Source organism: Engystomops pustulosus, chromosome 8 (assembly GCF_040894005.1).
Source record: "Engystomops pustulosus chromosome 8, aEngPut4.maternal, whole genome shotgun sequence".
NCBI lineage: Eukaryota > Metazoa > Chordata > Amphibia > Anura > Leptodactylidae > Engystomops > Engystomops pustulosus.
Window position 1 is genome coordinate 78,172,217 of NC_092418.1, and position 14,904 is coordinate 78,187,120.

Here is a 14,904-nt window from a genome sequence, read left to right on the forward strand (position 1 = left end):
TAAAGGGGTTTTAAGGTGGCAGACATTGCCCTGCATGTTACTCCTGAACCCTGACAGTAAGATCCGGCCATGAATCCCACCAAGGTTCCACTATCTGAGCTGACTAATCTTACTACCATCGTAACCCAGCAGTCCTAGCAGATTGCCACACAAGGCTAGCAACTTGGACAACTCACCTCCATTCTACAGCAATTGTTGGCTACCCAGCACCAGCGTCCAGTACCTGTGGTACCACCTGTTACTGCAATTGCATTGTCTACTGCTCAACCCGCTTTGTGGCAGGCTCTAGTGAAAACTAGGTGCCAATTAGATTCCGCTCCCAGGTGTTGGCTTGTGTCTTCGCTGGCGGTGGTACAGTGGGTCCACTACCTCTGAACCCTGACAGGACCATTTTAATAAATGAGCAGTGAAATCCCCATAAACTGCCATACTGTAGTATATGGTGGGATCAATCACACAACCTAGTGTTAAGGTATCCAAGGGCTTTGAAAAATAGTAAAAATAAGCAAATTAAAAAAAATTGAAAAGATAATGTGTTTTTTCCCCAATTTCACAGCATTTGGAATTTTCTTCCCGCTTCCCAGTACAGGGCATGGAATATTAAATACTGTCACTATGAAGTGCATTTTGTTATGCAGAGAACAAGCTCTCACATAGCTTTTTACATGGAAAAATAGTTATAGATTTCTGAAGGTGGAAAGTGAAAAATTAAAAAGGGACTTTACAAGGCTAAACAAAAGACCTTAACACCTTACCGACGGGCTGAGCCCTCTCCATAGCTGGTAAGTCTTTGCTGCATATTGTTTTCCCGCTTCGAAAAGATGGCAGCGCATTGGTGCCGCCATCTTTACGAGGATCGTCGCTCTCTTGACAGCCATGACAGCCTCGGGTCTTTTGAAGACTCGTGGCTGCTTCGGGTTAACCTATGTAGTATATGATAGGATCGTACAGACACTCGAGGATTAAAACACACTAGGGTGTCTGAAAAATAGTAAAAATAAAAATAGGTTAAAAAAATATATAATAAAAAACCTAAAACTCAAATCACCCCCCTTTCCCTAGAAGTGATATAAACATAAATAAAGAGTAAAAAAATGCGTCCGAAAATGCCCGATCTATCAAAATATATTAATCGTTTTTTACTGCATTTGACCCCGTAACGGAAAATCGCGCCCAAAGTCGAAAATGGCACTTTTTTGCCATTTAAAAAAAAATTTAAATTCTATAAAAAGTGATCAAAAGGTCGTACAGTCCTAAAAATTATACCATTGTAAACATCATTGAAATCCGCAAAAAATGACACCTCCAAAAGCTCTGTATAGCAAAGTATAAAAAAGTTATTAGCGCCAGAAGATGGCAAAATCCCCCCAAAAATTTTTGTACAGGAGATTTTAATTTTGTAATTGTATGGAAACATTATAAAACCTATACAAATTTGGTATCCCGTAATCGTACCAACCCAAAGAATGAAGTAGACATGTCATTTGGGGAATACAGTGAAATCCGTAAAATCCAAGCCTATAAGAATATGGCACATATGCGTTTTTTTACCAATTTCACTGCTTTTGGAACTTTTTTCCTGCTTCCCAGTACACGGCATGGAATATTAAATACCACAATTTTGAAGTGTAATTAGTTATGCAGAAAATAAGCCGTAACACAGCTCTGTATATGAAAAAATAAAAAAAGTTATAGATCTTTGAAGGTGGGGAGTGAAAAATGAAAATGCAAAAGCAAAAAAGGGCTGCGTCGGGAAGGGGTTAATAGGGTCGGTCCATGCCGACTTGCTTTGATGTCTTGTGTCCTGCTGGCTCCTGATGGATTTCTGGTGCAGTGCAGTCCTACACTGAAGTCCTGCTGCTGATGAGTCATGTGACCCACTCCTCTCATGGATTATAGTCAAAGTTTACCGAGGAAAGTGCAATATGAATTACCCTACTAGGGACTTGTACTTATCCTGGTAATGTTAGTGGCCAATCCCTTTAACTCTACTTTTGCACTTCCTGCAGATTTCCCAAATGTCTACCTCATATATATGCCACAATATAGCATAGGTTTTTGTTTCTAAAATGGAAAAAAAGAGGAATCTCCACTCTATGATATACAATGTTGTATTATATCATTGTGGGCCTATGAATATATTTGCTGTATTTGATAGGAAAGTGCAAGATAGCCAAGTCTAATGATGGTTCTAAATTATTAACATCTTGTTGTTGTAAAAGAACCTGACAGAGTTATTTGAGTAGAAATCCGTTTTTCTCATTTTTCTCTCCTCCTCTGACCTTTTTGCCCTCATTGACAGTCAGTCTCACTGCTGCAAAATCACATTTTTGTGAGCCATCTCTCCATGGCCTTCACAGGAGAATTGTAGCAATTCTTGCTTTGTTTAGTTCTCATTCGTTACAATAAAACATTTTGAGGTTTTTAAGCTTAGTATTTAGGGAAATGTCCTCCAGAGTAAAAAAAAATTAAAAAAATTTGTGAATGTATCCCATGTGTTTTCCCTGATAAGGCTTCCTAGCATAAGTGCACCTCATGACAAGACCTGAAAGTGGGGCTTTGTCACACAGAGCAATAACGTCATATGAAAGAATGGGAACAATGGCCCTGCTCTAAAAGTACTCATACTATGGTCCAGCCATTCTTTATATGGTATCTAAATAAATAAATAAATATTATGGTACAAGGGCTTGCAGAGTCGCCTATATAATGGTATCTGGTGCTGTGTGATAACATAAATGGGAGGGATACACAGGAGTGGTTAGTGAAAGGACAGTGAAAGTTGTGTGCAGTTATATAAGCTTGCCTGGAGAGAAGTGTTTTTAGGGTACACTCTAAATTTTGAAAGTTTCTTTATTAGTCTCATAGTATGGGTAGAGAATTCCAAAGAAATGTTGCAGCTCTGGAGAAGTCATTCAGATGTGAGCGGAAGATTCTAATTTAAGAAGAAAATGATGAGCACTGCTATGGCGATAGACTGAAAAATATATTGTTTTAAGGGAAATATGATATAACTTCATCACTGAAATAACTGTCATTTGTCATATCTCATCTCTTTATATGTTTAGGAGTCTGATATATGTATCATGCTATGCTATGTTATGTATCATTGGCAGCCTTTCCAGTATAGACATACATACAGAGACATACATACAGAGATGTTTATGCTTTCAGTAGCACTGCCCACTGGACACCTAACCTAAAGATTGCAATCAAAAAAGTTAGATAGAGAAATTATTTCGCTACCAAATAGTATAACCTTCTGCCATGGTAATAGAGAAGAAAGAGTTGGCACTCACCACCTTTAGTAAAATTCTTTTCCTTATTGGTCCATTTAAAACTTGGCGTACACAACAGGGGAGGGTAGCAACAATGGATGCATTCTTTTATCAGGGACGAATCGTTTCACGCTTAGTTTAGCACTTCATCTTGCCTGCTTAACTCCTTCTGCTCTTGTGGCTGCCAAACCGGGCTGCTTGTTCAATGTCTTAGTTTAATAATGAAGCTTTTAGAATATAGGCTGTCCCCTACTTAAGGACACCCAACCCACAGACGATCCCTAGTTAAAGACGGACCTCTCTGCCCACTGTGACCTCTGGTGAAGCTCTCTGAATGCTTTTCTATAGTCCCAGTGTCACGGGTGCTCCCGCGATCCCTGTCTCGGATCGCGGGTGCACCCGTGCCTCTCCAGGTTCCGGTGCCTGGCGGCACTCACCTCTCCCGGCTCCAGCGGCGTCCACCGCAGCTCCCGCGGCTCGGCGCGCACGGCCCCGTCTCCTAGGGCGAGCTGTGTGCCAGCTCCTGCGATTTCTGACGTGAGTGGTGTCTCCTGTATTACTACCTTGGCAGCCACCGCGGGCTAGTCGCACCTGTGGAACGACCTGGTGGAATCCCGCCGCAGCAAGTCCATCCCGCTTTGCGGCAGGCTCTGGTGAACACCGGGGTTCCACTTTGACTCCGGTCCCAGGTCGGCTAGTACCACCTCCCACGGTGGTCCAGAGGGTCCACAGACTTCCGGCCCTGACACCCAGATTGCAATTATCAGCTGTAAAGTGTTGATCATTAAGGTTTATTGATAATCCTTGGTCCCATTACAGCAAAAAAATTTGAAACTCCAATTGTCACTAAGGAAGAAAAAACTTTTTGTCTGGAACTACAATTATAAAATATACAGTTTCGACTTGCATACAAATTCAATTTAAGAATAAACCTCCGGAACCTATATTGTACGTACTGCCTGTAACTGGATATTACTGCCACTGTAACTTCTAAATTTCTAATCTGGATATGAGATTTGTGTATGGATTGTGTGATTTTAGACCCTTTTTTGTGCCAAGATATCTGTGCTACATGTCATTGTTATTAAAAAGGATTTTATAGTTAATAATAAAAGTGAAGTTTTAGCTTGTCTTTTATTCTGTGAGTTGGACTTGTGCTGTCTGACATTTTCTTCTGTTCTTTTTACTGTCAGGAGATTAATTAACAAGCCGTACGAAATGAAGCTCCATTTTTGTACAGCGGGGGCCTAAAAAGAGATTATGTAATATATTCATATGATATGAATACAACAGGAAACAATGATATCCCTCTCAAACCTGTTAACAAGGGGAAGGCGTATCCATTGGTAGATTGATCGGCCTTCCGTGAGTTGCTTGTAATTATGATGTATAGTAGTGCAGGAAGGGGCTCATTTTTCCCAGGTCCCATCGCAATCCCGCGGTGCGTTGTCCGATGAGGATTCGGGTCCGGCGCGATTCACTAAGATTGTGCGCCCCCGTTCCTGCATGTTTCACTTCTGCGCCGAGGTCCACCGGAGTTTTTCTTCCCGGTGCATGTGAGTGCTTGATCTTGTGACACAATTCCTTTTTTAAACTCTGCGGTTTGTCTGAATCCGTCGGCTTGTCCGACGGCCACGCCCCCGATTTCTGTCACCTGCAAGCCGGCGCCGATGTGCCACAATCCGATCGCATGCGCCAAAAACCTGGGGCAATTCTGCGCAAAACAGAAATATTCGGGAAACCCGAAGAGATTGCGGCGCTCGGACCCTTAGTAAATGTGCCCCATTTTGTTATTACATAGTTTTAAAGGTGCACAACAAGTTATAATGTCAAATCGGAAATCTGTTGTTTATTTGGGTACACCACATGGAACATAGAAAGTCAGATGATTTTGTTTTTCAAATGTTGCTATCTGTTTTTAAATTTAGCTGGAAAAATGTTAACATTTTTTCAGTTTAATAAGAAAGTGTACAGAATAAATCTGTGCATCATCTAGTTTTAATGTTTTAAAGTTAAGGGCTTACTGGATCAACAAAAGAAAGAGCTACCGTTTCAAAAGTTTGGTAGCATAAAAAGGTGCTCCATGCTTCCACAAACAAAGGAGAAGGAACATGGACAGAGAGATAATTTTTTTTATACATGCTAACTTTCCATTATTTGAACCAGAAAAAAATTGTGTATTAACATTTATTAAAGATTTGCCCCAGGTAATAGGAAACATACATTTCATATACATCTCCATAATTGCCGTGTCTCCCAGCAGCACTACAGATAATTAAGACTGGCATACACAAATATTAATTTCTTTTCCTTTTTCATCTGGGTATTCACATTTAAAGGGGTATTCCCACGAAAACAAGATTTTTATATATACTCAGCTAACAAAATGACAAATTCTCTATTACATTGTTATTAATAAAAAGACAGCATTTGACAAATATAATTCCAATCTGTCTCTATCAATCCTGGTGTTTTAAATTTTGGTTTTTCATAAATCTTCTGACTATGGTTGCATTCTTTTCATGAATAGCTTCTCCTGTCTGTATCCTGCCCCTCCCCCTACATTACAAGACCAGCTCAAACACAGGCACTTCCTGCCAGGAAGCAGCAGTGTTCAGAGACTCACTCTACAAGCTACAGACAGATAAGGTTTTTAAAGTTTACTGTGTGTTTTATTGATTAGGTGATTTAGCAAAGAGAGAGAGAGAGTGTCATTGTGTTTTATATCCATCTCATGGATCCCATCATCTCTCTTCTCTGATCTGTTTCATCTCTCTTTTTCTATGTGTCAGATACAGGTAGCATGTCCAGAAGCTAAATAATAGTGTAGATAAACCCTGAAACATAAAAATCATAGCACATTGTCAGCACACAGCTTCATGGAGTGTCAACTAAGAGAGTCCCCACCCACACTCTGGAATCTTACACTGACCATCACTGAGTGATAGGAGCTAAAACAGCAATAAAACTGACAAAAATTGTAAAGTTTGGGGTTAAAATTATCTATATTGTGTAAACATTACTAGGGGATTCAAATATGAAAACTTTCTTTCATGGGCAAACCCCTTTAATTTCATTTGCATGTTATTAAAAATAATCTACCTGTGTGAAGATAATTTTCCATAATTATAGCCATGTTTTCCATTAGAAGCAGATGCCTGGATGGAGGAGCAGCTGTGGATATTGTGTTCTTGGACTTTGCAAAGGCATTTGACACTGTTCCTCATAGACGCCTGATGGGTAAAATTAGGGCTATTGGTTTGGCAGAAATCATTTGCAATTGGATTGAAAACTGGCTGAAGGATCGTATCCAGAGAGTTGTGGTCAATGATTCCTACTCGGAATGGTCACCAGTTATGAGTGGTGTACCTCAGGGTTCTGTGCTTGGCCCACTACTATTTAATATATTTATTAATGATATAGAGGTAGGAATTAATAGCACTGTGTCTATTTTTGCAGATGACACCAAACTGTGTAGTGTAATACAGTCTATGGAGGATGTTCATAGGCTGCAGGGTGACTTGGACAAACTGAATGTTTGGTCATCCACTTGGCAAATGAGGTTTAATGTGGATAAATGTAAGGTTATGCACCTGGGGGCCAATAATCCAAAGGCAAAATATGTCCTTGGGGGAGTAAATCTGGGAGAGTCCCTTGTTGAGAAGGACCTGGGGGTACTAGTAGATCATAAATTGAATAACAGCATGCAATGTCAATCAGCTGCCTCTAAAGCTAGTAGGATCTTGTCGTGTATCAAAAGTGGTATGGACTCTCGTGATAGGGATGTAATATTACCCCTGTACAAGGCACTGGTTCGGCCTCACCTGGAATATGCTGTCCAGTTCTGGGCACCGGTCCATAAAAAGGATGCCCTGGAGCTGGAGAGGGTTCAACGTAGAGCCACAAAAATGATAAGGGGTATGGAGGGTCTTAGTTATGAGGAAAGATTAAAACAACTAGATTTATTTAGTCTGGAAAAGAGACGACTACGAGGGGACATGATTAATTTATTTAAATATATGAATGGTCCATACAAAAAATATGGTGGTAAGTTGTTTCAGATTAGATCAAATCAAAAGACGAGGGGGCACTGTCTCCGTCTGGAGAAAACAAGGTTTAATCACCGGAGGCGACAGGGCTTTTCTACTATGAGAACTGTCACTCTGTGGAATAGCCTGCCTCAGGCGCTGGTCACAGCAGGGACAGCAGAGAGCTTTAAGAAGGGTCTAGATGCCTTTTTACACCTAAATAACATTGATGGTTATGTTATATAGAATTGTTTCCCCTAAATCCCTTCCTCATCCAATCCCTTCCCTTCCTTGGTTGAACTTGATGGACAAGTGTCTTTTTTCAACCGTATAAACTATGAAACTATGAAACAAGATAGTTGTCCTTACAACCACCTCCAAAATTTTCCAGGAATGGTTAGACATACACTATTGAGGTGCCCGACCACCTGGATTCAGCGTTTATCACTGTAGGACAAGCAGTAACTCTCCGCCATTTTATAGTCAAAAACAATTTGTGTTTTTTGCAATCTCTCCAGCAGCGGTGGTCATATCTAAGGACAGCTCTCTGTTTCTTGGAGACCACATGACTGCTTTTATGGGAAATTATTTCCACACAGATACATTTCTTCAATTGGATGTTATTAAAAGAATGGGGCACATTTACTAAGGGTCCACGGTCTGAGATTCCATTGGGTTTACCCAAATATTTCCGTTTTGCGCCAAATTGCCCCGGGGCACACGATCGCATTGTGGCGCATTGGCGCTGACATGCATGCAACAGAAATTTGGGGGCATGGCTGCCGGACAACCCGACGGATTCGGAAAAAACGTGGAATTTAAAAAACGAAATGTGTCGCAAGATCACGCACTCAAATGCACCACGGACCTCGGCGTGGAAGCGACACCTGCAGGAAATTGGACCCACGACCTTAGTGAATCGCGGCAGACTCGAATCATCGTCAGACAACGCACTGCGTGATCGCGACAGGACCGGTTAAGTAGATGTGCCCCATTGTATGTTTATGAAAGATGCAATGAATTAAATGCGAATGTCCAGATGAGAATACCCCTTTAACACTACAGTGCCGTTAAGGATGACCACTGGTAAGACCCAAGATTGGTGCTGTCATCGGTTATGGGTGTAAACCATTTAAATGCCGCTGGAAACATTAAAATGCCGGTAGGCCTTTGGGAAGGAGGGTCCATTTCCATGAGCCTGGATTTGTGCCACACAAAAGATGGGGGAACTGCTCCATATCCACTTGTCATCAGGTCTGTGTCACTTGTCCTGTCACCTCTACCTGTTGGAGCAGCTCACAAGGATCCCATCCCAGCCTTTATCTAGTTATTTCATACATTATTCATTGTAAAATCATCTATTTTTTATCATATAAATGAGGCTGGTCACATGGTCAGAGGCAGTGATGTCACCCCTGTTCCCCCTCCCCTCTCCTCCCCCTGCTCATGTCTGTGTGTAATGTATAGTAAATGCTGCATCCTCCTAATATACAGGTGAGAGACACAGACATCAGCTACACATGAATCTGACATGTTCTGCTGTATCATGGCTGCCTGGAGCTGCTGTATCTCTCCTAAACACACTCACATGCACACACAGGCTGCAGGGGGCGTGGCCACCAGCACCAGGAAGCACATCATTATACAGCCTCACATCATTATACAGCCTCACATCATTACACAGGCTGTCAGTCAAGCACTGGGGGTGTGGCTGTGCCTCCCACTCATGAATAAGGTGGACAGCTTGAATATGCTAATGCTTCATTGGACATTTCACAGGTCATTTGCATACAGCTTTAGGACCTCATTGCTTAGGTTTACAGGCATGTAGAGGGACAATGAAGGGATAGAGGCAATGCTCTCTAATGGCAGTTTATGAAAATATATTTAGTTTAGGGGGGTTATTTTGCATGACGGTTTCTCTTTAATGTGAAGGTGTCATAAGGGAGGGTACAGTCACAATTCCTGCCCAGGTTTTGGGATCTTTTTTATGGCTTATACCCCAGTGCATGACATGATAAATGCCCCCAATTTGTACATAAAGACCCTAAAGTCCATCCATTATCTACTGGTGGCAGCAGTGAGCAATGAATCTGCCTGAGATTCCTTTTTTCACCTCCTTACCTAACATGCCTGTATGTCTTAAACTGAGAAAATAATTAACGTTACATAAAAAGATATCCATACTAGGCCTATTAACTGGAGATTTCTTACCTTACTGGAAGCCACAAGCAGTTATCATCCCTGTATTTTGCAGTTTTACTAGCTACAGATACAAAGGAAGAAGCTTCTCCAGGCATTTGAGGCATCTCATAAATACTGGGCAAGAACTATTGATCTGAGAATCCATGGCAGGCGGCTTTCTTGTTTGGCATAGGGAATCGGAACCTCTGGACAGCAGGCAACTTACAGACTTTACGTTTCCTACAAACTTTTTTACTTTTCTGTCATTCTAGAATAACATGTTGAATTGTAAAATCCCAGATGTTGCTTAAACCTTAGAGAAATACTCAACGAAACATATTGTTCGTGTTTGTTCTGTCTCTCTTTGCAGTCACTGTACTCCTTCATATTCTAGGTGGTTCAATAAACATGACTACGGCAATTGGGGAATAGCTGGTGAGGCTTCCCTTCTGGTTATTTTCTGTAGACTATATGAGTAGAAAAATAGGAATGTATTCTGGCATGGTTTCCAATTATAGAATACTGAGTGTTAGAACAACTGACCCCTATAACCGGTAACTATAAGATAATTGTGTGCTACAGACCTTGTTATTGACCACCTATGGATCTCAACGCCGTATCCTAGTAGTAATTGGAAAAAATATTCTTAGTTGCATATAATGAATATCTTGCAAGTGATGCACAGTAGGCGTCTAAAGATTATAACAGCTTTAACCACAGAGCTTTTATACAGAACACTGAAGATTTTTTTTCATAAGTTTGTCCAAGAACTAGGGCTCATATTGTATTTAAAACAGTGACCTTTTCATATGTTTTATATGAATGTTTTTTGTTTTTTTTGCTTAATACATTTTTTGTTTTTATTTTCCCTTGCCCATCCCCCTTCTCTAAATTTTGGAATTGATGATGGCAGTAGATAGCCACCATTCAATGGAAATCTACCATCCAAATCAAGCATGATAAATCAATGGTCCGTGACTGTGGTAATCAGGGGAAGTGCTAAGGCAGGAGGGTGAGGGGCATGCAATGTAATAACCTGTGAGGCTAGAGCACAGAGGGTCTAAGATAGCTCCTCAGGTTCATTTGCATAAATTTAAAAGCTGTATGCTGGATACCTTTATACTGGAGTGGCAATGTGCTGGATACCAATATAGTGGGGGGGGGGGGATTATGCTGGATACATATATACTGGGGGCAGTGTGCTGGATACCTATGTTCTTGAGGCAGTGTGCTGGATAGCTATATACTGGAGGGGCAGTGTGCTGGATAGCTGTATACTGGAGGGGCAGTGTGCTGGCTACCTATATAATGGGGAGTGCAGTGTGCTGGTTAAATATATACTGGATGGTGGGTGCAGTGTTCTGCTACCTATATCCTGGGGGGTTGCAGTGTGCTGGTTAGCTATATACTGTTGGGTGCAGTGTGCTGGATACTTATATTCAGGGCGGAGGGGGGTGCAGTGTGCTTGATACCTACATCCTTGGGGGTGCAGTGTACTGCATACCTATGTATCGGAGGCAGTGTGCTGACCACCTATATATTGGTGGGGCATTGTGTTGGTTACATATATACTGGAGGTAGTGTGCTGGCTACCTGTATACTGCAGGGCAGTGTGCTGGATACATATATAATGTGGTACAGTATGCTGGATACCTATATACCAGGATAGTGTGCTGAATACCTAAATACTGGGGGCAGTGTGCTGGATACCCATATACTGAGGGCAGTGTTCTCATATATGCTGGGGAGTGTGTGCTGGCTACCTATGTACTGAGGAGGATGTGGCTGGCTACCTATGTATTGGGGGCAGTGTGCTGAATACCGACTATGGGTGTGGCTAGTTGAGCCAATGGCTCTCAGAAGGTGACTCCTGTCGTTCACCTGTGCATTAACCCTTCACTTGAGGGTGCATACAATACAAATTTTGCTTCCATTTTAGCACAAAATGAAAATCTCACCCATTTCAGCGTTCCAAAAATCTGAAGAAAATGAATCCATTTAATCACCCAGTGTACAGTATTGCCTATGCTTTAAATCTTCAGGGTATTTATCAGGTTTTCTCTTCCTGTTTTGTTGCTCTAACACAAAGTTAAAACAGTGCAATAAACATTTCCTTTATTGTACAAGAAAATTAGACTGGGATTTTATTTTAAGCTATGTTAGAAATAAAACCAATATCTTTGTATTTGCTGCTGTTCACGGTTTTGCTTATTTCTAAACTTACATTGAAATCAATATGAATTCTTCAGAAGATCACATTGATATTATAATGACATCACTATATGTCATGCACTATACCTATGCACTATACCTGATTCAACACAAATTTCTGCACTGAAATAACTGTGTTCCTATGTCGCATGCCCCATTTTAAAGGTGCACCAAAGGAAAATGGTGCGCCCTGTTGGAGTTATGAAGGGGGCGCCAGATTCATGAAGAACGTGGAAAGAAATCCTAAATCTGGCGCTCTCTGCACTAAATAGAGGGAAACTGCACATTGCTCTGTTGTTTAGTAAATGTCGGCCAATGACTTTATTCTTGCCAAAAATTTCCTCCTGCAGTAAAGCTAATAGTTCATTGTATTTTACCTTTTTGTCAGTATAGCACACTGTATTTTTTCTCACTCAAACTAATACAGTGTAATTTTAGAGATGCAGCATAATCACAGGAGTAATTTGCACATCCAGATATTCTAGATAATGTGATCTTCAGATAGACGTGCACTTGTGTGGGATTTGATTTGTAACTTTGTAGTTGATGAACTTAAAGGAAATCTACCTTTCCAGGGACACTTACTTATAGATTCAGGCACCGAAACTGTGGTAATCTTCTTATATTTGTTATCCATGGCCTCCTACCCTCCAAAATCAACTTTTAAAACAAATGCTTATAAGCCTGAAAGCTTTTTGGGGATATTACAGGGCCCATCGATACTGTAGCTTCACAGGCGGTTGCACTGTCTCCCCCTATACTCCCTCAGAACTTTCTCCCTCCCTCTTACTGATTTAATCTCCCTGCAGCATAGGAAATTTCACCACACAGTGGGGGGAGTGTGCTACTGCACAATGTAACAGCCTGTGAAGCTGGAGCACGGAGGGCCTCTGGTAACGACCCCAGGAGCCTTTCAGGGTCATTAGCATATAAGATGATTTTAGAAGGAAGGAGCATAATGGATAACGAATATAAGAAGATTACCACTGTCACAGTGCCTGGGTCTATGAGTAAGTGCCCGTGGTTTGTCATACTTGATTTTGATGGTAGATTTATTTTAAGGACTAGAAAAAGTTTTGTTATTTCTGAAGATGAAACACAGCAGCACTGATCGCTGTGTGCACTTCTAACCCTGGCTTCCTATGAAAATGAAAAACATTGCAGAGAGAGATTCATTTAGGGAACACAGCTGAAAATAAAACATTATATATTGGTTGCCCTTTAGTGATGAGTAACAAAAGCCTATATAGACCTGCCCTGTTTTACCCCTGATTCTACACATGCCACTGTTTTGGATTTAATTTGGGTTTTATGCCTGCATCTTTGTTTTAGCTCTCATGTTATTTTAGCTGGAGGTTTTTGTGTTTAAACTTTGTTATTCCTGAAATGGAAAAGTTCTTTATTATCACAAAAATAAAAATGTGGGAAATATGTCATACAGGTCACACCATGAAAATTATGTTTTTGCTCTTTTTTCTTTTATCTCATAATTGTCTGTTACATTGTCATTTCTTCAATCTCTTTTTCCAACTACAGGTCATGCTGCTTGTTCTTAAGGCATTGTATACATAGAGCCCTATCTGCGAGCCGCATGTTATGGAGCAGAAGGAGCTGAGCAGATTTCACATAGTGTTCTATCTGCAAGCAGCATGTTATAGAGCAGGAGGAGCTGAGCAGATTTCACATAGTGTTCTATCTGCAAGCAGCATGTTAATGAGCAGGATGAGCTTAGCCAATTATTCAAAGTGTCCTATCGGTAGGCAACATGTTTTAGCATGTTATAGAGCAGGAATAGCTAAGCAAATTGCACATAGTGTACTATGTTCAGCCAGCGTTTTCTAGAGCAGAAGAAGCTGAGCAGATTATTTATAGTGTCCTATCAGCAGGCAGCATGGTATAGAGCAGGAGAAGCTGAACAGATTGCACATAGTGTCCTATCTGCAGGCAGCAGTTTATAGAAACAGGAGAAGCTGTTCAGATTTCCATATGTTTTTTTTTAAATATTGGGAAATGTTTTTTAACATATACATAATTGTTCTAAACCTATTCTAGCACACTCCCACTCAGTGACTGACAACCTTCCTTGTATAAATGTATACACAGATTAAGCTTTCCTCTTTGTTAAGACCACCCGCTGTACTCTTGAGCTCAGAATAAGCAGAGATGTAGATTGCTGGAAAGTTATACTTAGTATTTTCCTTCAATACAAAATGTCAATCTGCTCAGCTCCTCCTGTTCTATAATGTGTTGCCTACAGACACTAAGAACAAATTTCTCAGTTCATCCTGCTGTATAACATGCTGTCTGGAGATAGGACACTATGTACAAACTGCTCTGCTGCTCCTTTTCTATAATATGTTGCCTGGAGATAGACGCTATGTACAATCTGCTCATCTCTTGCTGCTCTATAACATGCTCTCTGCAGAATGAACTACATTTTCAGTGAAACCAATTTTGTTTTAATAACATCAAATAACAAAATGAATATAATGTTCAGTAAATCAAGATTAGTCTTTCTAATTTTTATGTTTTGAAATATAGACATGGGACATTTCGGTGACAAAAGTGAAAAAGACAAAGAGAGCGTGCATAGGCTAATAGTACAAAAAGCTTGATTTCATTTTATAAATTGCATCAATCTACCACACAACAAAGATAAAGGCACCTAAAAGGTACATCAGTACATAAATAAAGACTCATGCACACGGCCATGAAAAGTCCACATTAAACCCCTTACTGCAATCCAAATAAACAGTAGTAATAGGTCCATGAAAACATATACCTTTGGCTAAATCAAAGATTGCAACCTTGTGCTATAAGCACTCAAATACATGTAAGAATAGGTTGTCCTATTCACCTGATTATCGTAAAAGCAAAAATAGAACAAATGGCACAGCCTAGAGTAGTAAATATCCCAGCATTGATTGATCCAATAGGTACCAAATGATAAAGTACACAGAGGAAATATTGCAATGTGAGGGTGAAGGCCCCACGCGTTTCGTTACCATTTCTGTGCCAAAGCAGGGGGAGCATTAGACATTGCTCAGTCCTTTGTACTGTGGTAGAAGGGGATAGCAGAATAGTATTGCTGTATGCTTATGGGAAATTGTGCTGCTCTAGGCTTAGAATGTTTTAGATAAACTATTGTTTTCTCCTTGATTTTGCTACTTTGTAAAGTAGCGAAGTCATTTTTGTATTCTGTG

The 14,904-nt window shown here is 40.6% G+C and overlaps 1 protein-coding gene across 3 annotated transcripts in view; it reads left to right on the forward strand.

The window, feature by feature from the left end:
* SPAG16 (sperm associated antigen 16) overlaps nucleotides 1-14,904 on the forward strand; it is a 666,704-nt gene that overhangs the window by 453,708 nt on the left and 198,092 nt on the right. The gene's annotated exons all lie outside the window — the stretch shown is intronic.